A 16,685-nucleotide genomic window follows, 5' to 3' on the forward strand; every position below is an offset into this window, starting at 1 on the left:
TTGATCACTTAATTAATTATAAATTAATTCTTGATCAATACTAATTAAATAATATGATTATATATTAATATATTAGAACATATAATATATTAATATAAATCATAAATATACTATTCTCAAAAGACTATCCATATAAATTGTGTCGGTGAAGTGCAACCCAAATGGACCATGCCGGGTCGGGTCAAGTACATACCAAATATAGTTATGGACTTAGACATTAATCCAACAATAAGGAATCCTTGGATAACACTCAATTAAATATCTCAAAATAGGCAGTTATCCAAATCATTTACTTATCGTCCAAGGCTTCCTAGAAGCCTTAGGAACCACCAAAAAACCGTCCCCATGAGGGAGGTTCTAGAATCTCTTCATTGCTCAACTTTTGAATAATGTCACCTTTAGTCCCCCCTACTTCCAATTATTTTAATTAATCCTGAAATTAATTCCAATTAATTTTTGATTAATTCTAAATTAATAATTACCATTTCTAATTAACATATTAATCATATAATATATTAATAAATTATCCTCACTCTCTCCAAATATAATTATTCTTAGTTGATCGTTCTGAGGGCAACCTAAAAAGGACTTTACTTTTATTTCAAGAATATAACAATTTAGTTATTGGCTTAGACACCTAAATCAACAGTCTCCTACTTGGATAAGCCAGTAACTACAATTCCATGTATAGACCTTGAAGTAAACAACAAAGTGTGCTTTCCAAAGCCACTGTCAAACTCTGATTCATATTAGTCGTCAGCACTAAGATAAGTGATAAGTTATTCCTTCATTCTACAAGATATCATATGGACACGAGACATGGATCAGAATCAATCTCATTGTCCAAGATTTTGTTTCTCGATCTCCTGGTTTTTAAAGACTTAATTGGACTTCCATTGAACAGATCAATTAGTCATGGCTGAGCCCAACACTGTATATAGTCAACATCAAATCATCGAGGGTCCCAAAGATATCGCTTTTCCTGTATAGAAAAAGGAAAGAATTATTTTGACTATATAGTCATACAATTTACTAACACAATGATACATGGAATTACTCTTTATAACACCCAGTTACGAAATGTGTTTGGGTCAACCAATGCACAATTGACTCGTAAACTACAAACTATATATATCCACTTAAGAATAGTAGATATTATCGTCTTAGAATTACCCGTGACTAGATCCATGATGTAATCTCTAAGCGTGGTTATATCTAATACTTAAAATCTCTATTTTCAAAGTACTCATGAATATTGTAGAAATTCCAATTGCAATGTCTTAACCTCATCGACAATCTACAATCAATTCACGACAGTCTTGATTCACTACTTACTTCCAAAAGTATGACCGATTGTGTGGTTCAAATAATTCAAATTACTCGGGAACTATAAACATGCAAAACGAAACACAAGAATAAATAATCGAATAAGGCAGTACGATACTCAAAAATAATTCTCTATTATTCATTAACCAAAGCAATTGCATTTATTTTGTTATAAGTATCAAAATATCAGCTAACTACTAAAACTCATGTCGTCTCTTAGGCCAATGCTCCTAGCATGCTGGTAGTGTTTGACTCTTCTCAAAACTTTTGTAAAATGATCTATAATATTATCTTCTGATGATATTTTCTTTACTATAAGTTGTGTTTCTTCTACCTAATGCCAAATATAAAGGTACTTTTTGTCGATATGTTTAGATATGCCATGATCCTTTGGTTCTTTTGTCAAAGCAATCGCACCTTCATTATCACAGAATAGTTCCATTGGTTCCTGAATAATTGGAATGACTCCAAGATCTCCAATAACGTTCTTTAGCCAAGCCGCTTCCTTTGATGCTTCACTCATTGCAATGTACTATGGCTCACAGGTGGAATCAGCCACCATGTCTTGCTTGGAACTTTTCCAAGTAACCGCTCCCCTATTTAATAACAACACCCAACCATACTGCAAACAAAAGTTGTATCGGTCTGTTAGAAAGTTGTCGTTACTATAACCACTCACTCTTGATGTATCACTGCCATCAAGAACTACGAATATTTCTTCTGCTCTTCACATATACTTAAGAATATTCTTCACCCCAATCCAAGCGGCTCTGGAAGGATTTCCCTAAAATTGACTAACAATGCTCAAATCATAAGACACATCACGGCGAGTACATGTCGTTACATACATTATCGATCCTACAGTCGAAGCATATGGACTCGACTCATGCTAGCTATCTCTTCATAAGTGCTAGGACTTTAAGTCTTACTCAACTTGATAGTACTACGAATAGGCAATTCTCCTTTCTTTGAATTCTCCATACTGAAATGCTTCAGTATTTTATCCAAATATGTACTCTGTCTAAGACCGATAAGATGATTCTTTTAATCATGATGAATCCTTATTCCCAGATATAGGTTGCTTCCCCTAGATCTTGATGGGTTATAAGAATAACTACATCATATGTGTTCATGCAACCCTAATTGCTTTGGATCTAAGTTTTTCACTAGTTGAACATGGAATTGAATACCAATGCAATAAACCCTAGATCTAGCATACAGTTTTCGAAAATCATACAATAAAAGGGTTTTGAGTTTACCTTACTTGTTATGTAGTAATAACAAGAACTCGTAGCAGATCCTTGACTCTTGAAAGCTTAGTGCCTTAAATGTTGCAACTCTAATGGCTCACAAACACCAGTAGCAAGAATATGAGAAGTAGAGACGAGAAAGCTCTTAGAATTTTGGCTAGGGTTCTCTAGATACAAGCATTGGCTGAAATCCTAAGCCTAGGGGTTCCTTATATAGCTGAGGGCTGCTAGGGTTTTTGGAGGAAACCCTAATTTCTTGCTTAAAGCTCAACCAGCCCATGGACCTCCCACTAAGAAGCCTGGACGAAATCTATGGCGCCTCCCAATAGAATTTCGTCCACTCCTAATTAAGGAGTCCATCAGCCTAGTTTCACAACTATCAATGATTTGCAAAACAACCCCTGTTCTTTTAATTAGTTCCTTTAATCCCAAAATTAATTCCAAATTAATTTCTAATTAAATAATAATTAAATAACATCATTTCTAATAATATATTATTTTCATAATATGTTGAATCATAAAAAGTGACCCTCTTGAACTTCAGCTACCGCAACCTCTTCAGCTACCGCAGCCATACAGCACCCGCAGTCAAGGTTCTTCATCAGCAACTGCAACCGGAGTCTCTTCCTACCGCAGTCACTTAGCTAGATTACTTTACTTGTCTTTATTGTAATACACTCTATTATCCAGTATGCCTTGCATGGCTACTCATAGAGATGCAATCTAGTGTACTTCATGAGTCTCTATAAATAAGAGCTCATTCTCTTGTATTCAATACGGATAACTCACGCATCTATTCTGAACACATTTCCCTAAGTTATCTTTTCTATTTCTCTATCTTATTACTCATCCCTTCTTACTCTCAATTCTTCCTAGAACATAACTGATTATAACCACTCTCCGGAGCAAGTCTTCTGTGACTTAATCACTAAGTTTGATCTTCCTTATTAACTTGGTTTGAATGCATTCCTTGTTATGAATCAACTTATATGTATACTTGATATAACAATTGTTGTCATTTCTATTTCTTTACTTTTCCGCAACTAACTCTCTAACTATCTAACTATAACTTATTAATATTATTGTTGAGCTTCTAGATCCTTCAAGATTAACTATTCTGCAATCCACTTGTTCTAACGTTTGTTCAAGTGTGTCTCCAAGTTTTTCTCTCAACAATTGGTATCTGAGCCATAGTGGTTGCTTTTTGAAAACGGAACTCTGATTTCTCAAAAGGCCTTCTATACCACTAAAGCTCATTTCTTAAAAAAAACAATTTCAAATGGCACAATCGTTATCTCTGAACGTTTCCAACAATGTTGGTGGTTCTAACCGAGCCCCAATACTGGTAGCAAATGAGTATCATCACTGGTCACAAAGAATGGAAAGATACTTAAGGAGACTTGGTAGAGATGTATGGCGATCCGTAGAAGAAGGACCACATGTCCCAGTCCTTACACCTGTCCAAACCGACGGCGCTACAACCAGACTAGGAGGAGGTCAACCAATTATGAGCCGTCCCACCAAGGATAATCTCGATAAAATGGAAAATGATGTTGTTGCTTTTTATGAAATTTCTTGTGGAGTTGCTCCTGACAACTTCGATATTATCATAAATTGCAAATCAGCAAAAGAGATCTGGGAAGTTCTCAAGAATCTGTACGAAGGCTCAGAACAAGCACAAGACAAGAAGCTTACTACCGCACTCAATGAGTTCAACAACTTCAAAGCTCATACCGGCGAAAGTTTGGAAGACTCCTTCAAAAGGTTCAATCTGATAGTCACCAAGTTATCCAATGCGGGCACCATCCGCAGTAACCATGAAACAAACCTTCAGTTTCTTAATGGTTTGGGAAGACATTGGACTACGGCTAAGATGATAGTCCAAGGCGATAGAAAGATTCACTCTTTGTCACTCTACAAGCTCTATGGAGAGCTGCAAGCACAAGAATCCACCGTACTCAAAGACTGTGCTGACTTCGGAGGACCACTTGCTCTCATAGCACAAGTTCCACCGCAGTCACCCTACTCTTCATCATATGACTCTCCACCGCAGTCATACGAAGCTGATTCAGAGTATGATGATGAAGAAGAATTTCAGAAGGCTATTGCTCTGGTTAGCCAACAGTTCAACCGTCTACCACCTCCTTCCTTCCGCAAGAATCAACAATTCAACAAACCTCCATTCAACCGTAACTTCAGTTCCCAGAATAATCGTCCTCGATATCCCAAAGTTCTCATCCAACACCGCAATCTCAAAATAATCAACCAAAGGAGGTACCGCAGTCTCCTCAGAACACTGACTCCGGTACTACCTCTGAAGACAAAACTGATGTAGTGATTTGTCACAAATGCAACAAAGAGAATCACTTTGCAAGAGATTGTAAGGCCAATGTAGTAAAAGATAGAGCATTCTATCTTAGAATGGCTCAAGAGTTGGAAGATAAGGAAAAGGAGAGGGCATACGTAGCCCATGTCAAAAGAGACCATCAAGTTTGGTCATCCGGAGACGAAGATGAAGCCATCAGCAGTGTCAAAGGAAAAAGGAAAATCTGCATGCTGGCAACTGCGGATGATGATGAGTGCACAAAGCTAGAAAAGAACTACTGCTACATGGTAAAGGATGGAACTCTAAGCATCGTCGAACAGGTAAAAATCATGATCCAAACTCTAAACTATAGCATGTATGACTGTCAACCATACATAGATGATCTTAATGACACGTGTGTTGCCGTCCTTACAGACTATAACAAAGCCTTAGATGAGAAGAACATTGCGTCCCAAGAGATGTTCCATGTAAGAGGACGCCTGGATAACAAAAGACTCAAATTGGCTATGTTAGAAAAAGACTTAGAGTTAGAGAAAGATGCAAGAATGTTCAGTGAAACACACTTAGAGATAGCTTTGAACCAAAGAGATTTTGCTCAGAGATAAATTGTACGCCTAAATCTTTTAATCGAGAAATTGTTCAATGAAAGTGAAGCTATTGAAAATTTAGTGAATAATGAAACCGTGGACAATACATACAATTGGGGTTGGTCAAATGGATATCCTACCGCAATGGATTCCTCACCCCGGTTCAACAAAGACAGACTGTATGTTCCTCCAGACCGAGAATTTCATTTCCCAGTCAATGACAAGACCTTTCCCGAAGACATCAAAACTCACTTCGGTAGACTACACAATCTAAGCAATAATTGTGTCATTGAGGAAATTGTGCCTGAGGTTTCGGGTCACACAAGTGATCTCACCCCTATCTGTGGCACCATTTACCCAAATTCTCAAACATCATTTGTAGTTGATGAAGAAATTGTCATTGAGGGCCCCGAAGTCTCAAAATACTTTCCACCTCTGTCCTCAGACCGCAGTGTATCACACTATAGTCAAAAGTCCCACAAAAGTCCCACCGCAGTCTCAACTCAGACTTACTCTGCAGTAGTTAAAACGTCACTACCAGAATCCTCAGTAAAAGGAACTGTGACTCTTCAAGCGATTCATCATGAATTACCTATAGAGAACTTTGAAGTGGGTCAATGCTCTCAGATCCCAGAATCTTCAAGTTCGGATGACTCAAGCCCACGTTTTCAAAATCATTCTAAGAATTCCAGGAAGTTGAACAACAATGACTGCGGTTCACCAAAATCCTTGGCCAAAAAGGCCTTGAAAGAGGAAATTAGATCTCGAGGCACAAACAGACAAATCTTTTCAAAAAAATAAGGAGCATGTCAGAATTCCAAAGTCCAAGAGTCCAGAAAAATTTGTTTTTTCACACTACTTTTCAAAAAACTCTCCCTCCAAGAAAACAAACAAAAAGGAAAGTTCAGCTTCAAAAGTCATTCCTGCTTCTTCTGACACAACCCAAAAGGGTGTTCAGTCCTTTCGAAACAATGGTTTTCAGGTCTATTCCTCAAATGATCTTAAATGGAAAGGTATTTTACACACACCAACACTTTTAAAGTCACGTCAAAACTTCAACAAGTGGAAGGGTATCCTACCAAACCCACCGAAAAGGACTCAAAGATTTGCACGTGCTAAACCTTTTCAAAAACAAACTTTTTCAAAATCCAACACCACTCATGTCAGAAATCACCAACATCGGACCGGTAACAAGTCCAATTCATCCTATAGACCGCTGACCAAGCATAATGTCAGAGCAAATGACAAAATCTCTTTTTGTAAATGTCAGTGTAGTTGTCAAAAGAATTCATCCTATGTCAAATCTAGTCGGAGTCAGAAACCTCGTACTTTTTCGAAAACTCACAACACTCCAATTATGCACAAACATCCAGAACTAGGATTTAAAGTTGACAAGAGACCCGTCCCTGCAACCTCGGTCCATGCATCACTCTGCAATTCACCAATTGCCCCAGGCTCCAAACTAGTTTGGATGCCTAAACTAACCGTGTAATTCTCAGGCTTTGTGCAAGGAGGAACAAGTAGATGAATGGTTAATTGACAGTGCCAGCTCCTTACACATGACCGGAAGGTTAGAATACCTTCGGGATTTCAGGACTATATGCAATGGTGGAAATGTCACATTCGGCAACAATGCGAATGGGGTCATCCGAGGTTACGGTGTTCTCACAACGGGGAACTTTTCCATTCAGAAAGTTGCTTATGTAGAAAGCCTTAAACACAATCTCATCAGTGTTGGCCAACTATGTAAAGCAGGACATCGAGTTGAATTTGATGATCAGTTTTGCTACGTAATGACAAGTGATAGGAACACATGCCTGATCAAATCCCGATCCGAAGGTACCATGTACCCTTTGGATGTTTGTCTGATCATTGGCAGACCGCAGTTGTGCTTCCTATCCAAAGTTGTATCCGAAGTAAGCTGCCTATGGCACCGCAAGCTAGCTCATCTCAACTTCAGGTACATCAACAACTTGGTCACAGGAGAACTAGTCAGAGGTCTCCCTATTCTCAAATTCAGCAACGATACTCTCTGTCCGGCTTGTGAATGTTGTAAACAGTCCAAAACAAGTCACCCTCTGGTAATGGACTCTTCAATTTCTGAACCACTGGAGCTATTGCACATTGTTCTCTGCGGTCCATCTACCGTAGCCAGTCTCCATCATAAAAAATTCATACTGCTTATTGTAGATGACTATACACGCTTCACATGGGTCTTCTTCCTCAGACTAAAGTCAGAAACACCGCAGATTTTCATCAACTTCATCAAAGAGATCGAACTTCGGATCAAGCTTCCAGTAAGAAGAATCTGCAGTGATAATGGAACCGAGGTTACTAATCATCTCCTCAACAGCTTCTTGGTGTCCAAGGGCATCTCTCACAAATTCTCAGCTCCCTACACACCACAACAAAATGGGGTAGTAGAGAGAAGGAACCACACTTTAGTTGAAGCAGCCAGATCTATGCTCAACTTCGCACACCTTCCTCTCTACTTCTGGGCTGAAGCTGTAGCAACCGCATGCTTTGTACAAAATCGAAGCATTGTGTGCAAACGCCTCAATAAAACACCATATGAGGGCCTTAACAACCGCAAGCCAAATGTTCGCTTCTTTCATATTTTTGGGTGTAGATGTTTCGTGATCAACAACAGAGATCTGCTTAACAAGTTTGCACCAAAGTCTGATGAAGGCATTTTCCTTGGTTATTCCACTAACAAGGTTTCTTACCGAATGCTCATCAGACGTACAAGGCTGATCATTGAAAGCTTCGATGTGAAGTTTGATGATTCTCACATCCGCAGCGCCCCTCCATCCACTGAAACCACCGCAATCATGGAAAGTGATATCCCTGTCTCTTCAGGTCCTTTAAATCTAGTTGAAGTCAATTATGACGATCTTATCGATCCTGTTGAAACGGTGAAACTATCTGAAGTTCTTGTGTCACCCGCAGCTCAACAACAACACGCTGATGTTTCTGGACCATCTCTATCTGAAGTATCATCTCTCAATACTTTCACCTCTCCGGTTGAGGGGGAAAGCTCTACTCCGAATCAAGCAACAACCGTTGAGGTTCCAGTACTTGATGCTGCTCAAATTCCCATCCGAAGAGATTCATTACCATCAAACGTATCTTCAGATTCGGATGATGAACACATCGAGAATATTGACACAAGAACAGACCCAAGGATCATCACTTTCCCATCCGCAGTCCAGGGGGAACCTTCTCAGGTTCCAGATGAACTCCCATCCGCATTCCAGGGGGAACCTCTTCCAACTGCTCAAGAAAATTCCATTCTCGTTCCAACAAACCAAGATGACTCAGCAGGTTGTTCACAAGTCCAGGGGGAACTGCCATCTCCAACCGCATATTCTTCTGATATTCAAGATATTCCCTCTACCGCAGCTGCTGATCATCTTCAACCCCGTCTACACGTGTGGACGAAGGACCACCCACCAGGTCAAATCATTGGCAACCCATCCGCAGGTATCCAGACTCGATCTTCCAAGGACCTATCTGATCACTGCCACTACGCAACATTTATGTCCTCGGTAGAGCCCAGTACGATCAAAGAAGCATTGCTCGAACCTGACTGGATAGCTGCAATGCAAGAAGATTTAGAAGAATTTCAAAGAAACAAAGTTTGGCAGCTCGTTCCGAAGCCACGTGGTCACTCTATTGTTGGCACTAGATGGGTGTTCAAAAACAAGCTGGATGAATCTGGTACGGTAGTCAGAAACAAGGCAAGGCTAGTTGCAAAGGGGTATAGTCAACTTGAAGGCATTGACTACGATGCAACGTATGCTCTGGTAGCACGCATGGAAGCTATCCAGATCTTCCTAGCATACGCAGCCCACAAGAACGTTAAGGTACACCAAATGGACGTTAAGAGTGCCTTTCTCAATGGGGAACTAAAAGAAGAGGTTTAACTTCAGCAACCTCCAGGTTTTGAAAATGTTGAATTCCCAGACCACTGCTACAGGCTTGAAAAAGTAGTCTACGGTCTGAAGCAAGCCCCAAGAGCGTGGTATGAGACTCTTTCTGAATTCCTTGTCTCATCCGGATACAAGAGAAGAGTGATTGATCCCACATTATTTAGAAAAGCAAATGCTAACCACCTTATGCTTGTTCAAATATATGTGGACGACATCATCTTCGGATCAACTGATCAAGAAATGGTGAATGAATTTGCTAAGCTCATGACCAACAAATTCAAAATGAGCATGAATAGAGAGATTAACTTCTTTCTAGGTCCTCAAGTAAAACAAATCCCACAAGGAATTTTCATTCATCAAGAAAAATACACCACCGAACTGTTAAAGAAATATTCTATTGACAACTGTTCTTCAGCCAAGGTCCCCATGGCCTTCGGTTATAAGATCTCTGCTGATCCCTCAGGAGAACCTGTGGATCACAAGACTTATAGAGGTATCATTGGCTCTCTAATGTACCTCACCGCAAGCCGACCAGACATTGTCTTTGCAACTGGTGTATGTGCAAGGTATCAGGCTGACCTAAAAGTGTCACATATGACCGCAGCCAAACAAATTCTACGGTACCTGAAAGGAAGCAAATCTCTTGGTCTATGGTACCCCGCAGGCAATGACTTCAGCCTGCAAGCTTTCACAGATGCGGATCACGCCGGATGCAGATTAGACCGCAAAAGTACCTCAGGAGGATGTCAATTTTTGGGTGGAAGACTCGTCAGCTGGTCCTCAAGGAAACAAAGTTGTGTTTCTCTATCTACCGCAGAAGCTGAGTATGTGGCCGCAGCCAGCTGTTGCTCTCAAGTCCTTTGGATGAAAACTCAACTAATGGACTACGGGTATAGAAGGTTGCAGATACCTATCTACTGTGACTCTGAAAGTGCTATTGCTATTTCTCACAATCCAATTCAGCACTCCAAGAATAAGCATATCGAACTACGGTATCATTTCATCAAAGATCACATCTTGAAAGGTAACATTGAACTCATCTTTTTCCATACTTATGAAGAGATTGCTGATGTGTTCACAAAAGCGCTCGACTCCGCAAAGCTTAACACCTTCCTGCAACTATTAGGAATGATGAATCCTGACCCGCAATTCTTTTTGAATTGATAGATACCGCAGACCATCCTTGGTCTCCGTTGCGGTTCTAACTGAGAGTTACTTATGATAGATGGTTTTGGTACCACAGTCTAGGTACCACAACCATATATCATATTTATCTCTCATGAGTCTTTATTGTTTGTTATTACTAATTTTTGTAAAAGTGCTTTCCTCAGTTCCTTACTGCAGACATTCATCGTTTCCATCCGCAATGACATTTCCATCCGTGATCATTTTGATAACTTCTCAACTGGTTCATCAACCCTTGAATCTTTGTGTGCTATTTAATGATCTTTCATTAAATAAAACATTAAATAAAAAAACATTCCCTTTAGAAACTGTCTCATTCTCTTTCTGAATAAACCTTGTGTCAGACCTATTTTAGGTATGATGACAAAAAGAACGTTTTTCCATAAACTCATCCTTAATCTGTCTTTTCCTCTCCTCAGCACGTCCCATCCGTTACAACTTCCTTTCCCCTCACCCCACGATAACCTGACACATTGATAGATGTCTGACTTTTCATTAAATGCAAACGCTCTTTTAGTAAATCTCCCAAATCTTTTTTAAAAGGTTTCATTATTTGTGGCTGAGATTTAATCCCCAATTCAAAGATTCCCTCTAAACCCCAAACGACGTTTTTACCTTATCCTTACCTTTTACCTAGGGTTAAAAAAAAATTTCACCCCTTTATAAACCCATCTTCTTCCCCAAAATCACTTTACGCTTTCTGAACATCGAACCTTCCCTCTCAAATCCTTCAAGAACTCTATTTTCTACTCCTTCTCTCAAGCTCCTACAATGGTGAAATTAGGTGCATCAAAGAAACAGTCCAAGGTTTCAGGCTCAGTGAATCCTACCAGTTCAGACTCTCTAACGATTGCTTCAAGAAACTTTCGAGCAGTGTTTGAAGATCATTCTTCATACAATGCTCCAACCAAACTGATGATCAAGTTTCTCAAGAATCACCCTCTGTTTGGCCCTTTCGACGCTTTTACAGATGTTGTTCCAGTCTCGACCCTCTTCAAATGTGCATTCTCCGCTTATCGCCCAATCGAAAACCCTCAAGAAGTTCACCTCAACCTAATTAACGATTCCTTGGTCATACTGTCCAAAGAAAAGTTTCTTACTGCCATAAACCTTCTGGTTCATCCATCCATCAAGATTTTCTCTCCTTCCATGGCCGACGTTACCTCTGCCTTTTACCAAATGGGGTATCGGAAACCAATTAGAGGAATTGGTGAATTCAAGAAAAATCAATTGCCTGCGGTTTGGCAGTTTGTGTGTCATTTCATCATCCGCTGTCTATCCGGCAGAACCCGAGGCATAAACAACATGGGACTCAAGCTACTGGAGTTGGTGTGGAGCATATTCACAGGACACGATGTAAACTACGGGCAGATCCTATGGGACGACTTCCTTCAATACATTCCCAAAGAGAGCCCAAAGGAGAACCCAACCGAGCTCACTTTTGCAAGGTTCTGGTCACTCTGCATTTCAGACCTTCATGCGGACGCTGGAATCGACATGGGCAGTGACATCAACTTCTTTGTCACTAAGGATCTCAAAAGGTACAATCCCTCTTCCGATCAAACTGTTTTTGGACCTATCTGCAGACTCCCTACCCACATTCTTTCCACACTTGGTCTTGAGACTGCTGATGTCTCATATCACATTGAGGCTACGGAAGGTATTGCCCCAAACCTTCCTACCCCGCCAACCGCACCCACACTCTCCAACACCCATCCGCAATTGTTAACCCTGAAGGTACCGCAGTCCCTTCTGCTACTACACTCTCCAATCTTTCTCAAAAAAGAAATCAATTGGCAACCAAGAAGAAACAAAGAACCCCTAAGAAGGATGCTCCCAAACCAACCGCACCCACTAAGAAACGTAAAACCAAACCAACCGCGCCTACACCTAGTAGTGATTCTGATGAGGATAGGCAACCAATTGCTATCCTTAAGAAAAGGAAAACCGATACCTCTGGCCAAATGCGTGACCAGACCGATACTGAAGCCTCTCAAAAGGCTCCGGTAGTCCTTGGGGTGGCCGCAGACCCATTCAACACCACTATCATTTTCCAATCAGAGTCAGAAAGTGAGTCTGATTCACGACATCGTGGAGACTCCCCCCCAGTTCACTCCCAAGAGGATGAAACTGGTGATCGCCCTAAGGTCTCCAGGGCTTCCCAACTACAGTTATTTTCTCCTGAGGAGTTGCACTCCATCCTTTTGAACGTCACCCAAACACTTCAAACACCTTCCCAACCGCAGGGCACTTCTTCCGCCCTACCCAGAACTGAGCCGAGGACAAACTTGACCACGGGTCAAGGAGACCGAGGAAGCTCAGGAAATCCTACTCTGCTTACATCCGCAGCAGGTGGTTTAGGCACGGTGAGCACAAATGTGCAAAGATCCGTGGACCCGAAGGACCCTTCGTTGCGTTTTCAAGGTTTTGACGGTGATGAATCCAATGACTCATGGTTACAGTACAATCCGGTAACTGAGTCAGAAATCAAGAAATATGCTGCTTTCAAAAGGGAATTCCAAGCCCGCAAGGAACAACAGATCAAGCAGCAGCAGCAAAAGGAGTAAGAAATCCAGTCATTGGCACGATATTGGGCAGACGCAATCAATAATTCCAATACCGTAGCCACCATTCTAAAGGTTCAAGACTGGATGACCGAGATGGAGGAAACATTCCTTAAAGCTCAAGCAACAGGTGAAGGTGCAGGTACCTCTAGAGTAACTCCAACCCCAACTCCAACTCCAAATCACATTCCAACTCCAACAGTCAATGAATCACAAGACAAAGGAACCGCAATCGAAGTCAGTTCTGCTCCCACCTTCGGTCTTGATGATGAAGACATTCAGGAGGTAAACAAGCCTAGTCCTTCTGATGATGACCTCATGATGTTCGATGAGGAAGAGGAATCTAGTGGCTCTCAACATTCGACTTCTAAACCCAAAGAAAAGAAGAAAGAAAAGAGGAATGTTGTCACCAGGAAAGAATTTCTGAGCTTACAAGCTAAAGTCGATCAGATCTTAGCTGCGGTCAAGCCAACTCAACCGCAACCAGAAGACACCCCGGGACCGCAGTCCCTGATCGAACGTATAGAGCGTCTGGAAACAAGGGAACGCTTGGCTGCTGAGAGAATTTCTGTCAAAGTGGAAATGGGGATCCGGTCCCTTGACAACAACTGCAAGGCAGATCACAAGGACTTTATGGCTGCTGCGGAACGCCTCATCACTGAGGTAACCGCAATCAAAACTGATCTCCAAACAGCCATCGCGGATCAAGCCACTCAGTCTCAGAAACTGATAGCTGAGACTCACACTGCATATGAATCCACTATCTCAGTTCTTCAAGCAACAATCAATAGACTACAACGATCCCTGTCCTCCAACTTCCATGGTCCCGAGATCCTCCAGCTCACCAAGGAAATACACAGGCTACTCTTCAACCCATCCATCCCCAACAATCAACAATTGGCAGACGCCCTCAAAGCTCAATTTCAAGAAGTCTATGCCAAGGTTGATGGCCTTAAACAATGGCTTGAGTAAGCTCCTCCGTTGCATTCCTCAAGAGGGGGAAGTGAAGAAGAATAAGTCCATCACTCTGATCACTCCATCTCTCAACATCAGAGCCCTCCCATCATCACAGAAAAAATTCCCACACCGCAACCCTCACCGCAACCATCTCAACATACTCTATCTCCTCATACTTCACCACAAAAGGAGAACACTCCTAACAAGCCAGAGACTCCCCCTCCGAGCTCATGTCCTCTCCGAGCTCAACTGACTCTCCTGCCACCACCCAAAGGAAGAAAGATTGGAAGGCAGCCAAACTTGCAGAGCTTATATGGAGAGAATGCGGTTTTGATACTATGATGGACGAATCCTTGATAAACTCTTGGATCAATCCTCACCGCAGACTGCTGGACGACGATTACAGACCCCACCTCACCTATGCTGAACCCCCTACTGATGGCTACTGGGATGTCCCAATTTCTCCAAATGCCAAATACTTCACAGTATTTGAGCAATTCGACCGCAGCCTTCCTGACCACAAAATACTGCCAATGGAATTTGAGAGACTTAGTCTTTTTCATGCTAAACATGCCTCTTCCATTGAAAATATATGGTCTAACGATATACCATCCGCAGTCAAGAACTACAAAATCCGGAAGTTCATGAAGGCTGGCTACATCCAGTATACCCTCACTAGAATGGAGCATGACTACATCCGCACCCAGGCAGACTTTCCCTGTATGAATCCGGAAGAAATCTTTCTTATTGCCAAGGTGTTTCAAAACAAGTCAGAAAAGCACCCAAAAATGAAGATTGCGCTTGAAAAGGCCAATACATTGATGAAGGAAACGGTCTGTGATTTTGCCAAGATCGATGCAGACATATACCCTATCATTGCCAAGAAATTTGATCTGCCACCTCTCGCACCTGCACCAATGCCTACCGAAGGCTTTCAAGAAAGATCCTTAGGTGCAACCAACTTTCCTGAACCTGGAGTCATTTTCAAAAGGAAGTTCGATAATGTCAAATACTTCATTCCTATGACTGCCATGCATCGCCTAACCAAGAAGCAACTTGACATCTGCTGAACCGCAGTTGAAAGATCAAAGCACACTACTGCAGAAGTCAAGTTCGAGATCTCAAGGAGAATCACCTGGCTGGAAAACATCAGGAAGTTTTGGTGGATCCTGATCAAGTTCCTCAAACTTGATAGCTGAACCGAAGTTAAAGATGTCACTTAGGGGGAAATTGTTGAATCATAAAAAGTGACCCTCTTGAACTTCAGCTACCGCAACCTCTTCAGCTACCGCAGCCATACAGCACCCGCAGTCAAGCTTCTTCATCAGCAACCGCAACCGGAGTCTCTTCCTACCGCAGTCACTTAGCTAGATTACTTTACTTGTCTTTATTGTAATACACTCTATTATCCAGTATGCCTTGCATGGCTACTCATAGAGATCTAATCTAGTGTACTTCATGAGTCTCTATAAATAAGAGCTCATTCTCTTGTATTCAATACGGATAACTCACACATCTATTCTGAATACATTTCTCTAAGTTATCTTTTCTATTTCTCTATCTTATTACTCATCCCTTCTTACTCTCAGTTCTTCCTAGAACATAACTGATTATAACCTCTCTCCGGAGCAAGTCTTCTGTGACTTAATCACTAAGTTTGATCTTCCTTATTAACTTGGTTTGAATGCATTCCTTGTTATGAATCAACTTATGTGTATACTTGATATAACAATTGTTGTCATTTCTATTTCTTTACTTTTCCGCAACTAACTCTCTAACTATCTAACTATAACTTATTAATATTATTGTTGAGCTTCTAGATCCTTCGAGATTAACTATTCCGCAATCCACTTGTTCTAACGTTTGTTCAAGTGTGTCTCCAAGTTTTTCTCTCAACATAATAGATTAATAAATCAATTTATTATTCTAAATAATAAATTCAACCTCTCTCTCCAAAAGTCATCCTGTCAAGTTGCAAGGGTGAAGGCAACCCAAAAGAACCATGCTACTATCAAATCAAGTACATACCAATTATAGTTATGGGCTTAGACACCTAATCCAATTGTCTCCCTCTTGGATAAGTCTAATAACTATAATTGCAAGTATGACTACAAAATTTGACCAACAATTGTAGCTTTCAAAAGCCGCTGTCGAAATCTGACCTAGTCATTCGTGTGTCCTTAAGATAAGGGATAATATAATCCTCCTTTCTGCAATATATCATGTGGACAAAGACATGGAACATAATCATTCTCCTGGTCTAACAGTTTGTTTTCCGATTTCTGATTTGTATGACGAAGAACTTAATTGAACACATCAATTTAGTCTTGACCAGGACCCGACACATAAGTCAACACCAAATCATCGAGGGGCCCAAGATTCACTTTTACCCCTTGGGATAAAAGGAACAAATAAACTTTGACTTATATGCTTGTACTATTTACTCATCAAATCATACACAACAATACGTTTTATAACATCAAGTTACTGACGCGTTTACGCATTATCAATTCACAACCAACTCGTAAACAACAAATCATATATCTCGGTTTAAAGAC

This window comes from Lactuca virosa, chromosome 5 (genome assembly GCF_052849685.1).
Source record: "Lactuca virosa cultivar CGN04683 chromosome 5, Lactuca_virosa_CGN04683_v6, whole genome shotgun sequence".
In the NCBI taxonomy this organism is placed as follows: Eukaryota; Viridiplantae; Streptophyta; class Magnoliopsida; order Asterales; family Asteraceae; genus Lactuca; species Lactuca virosa.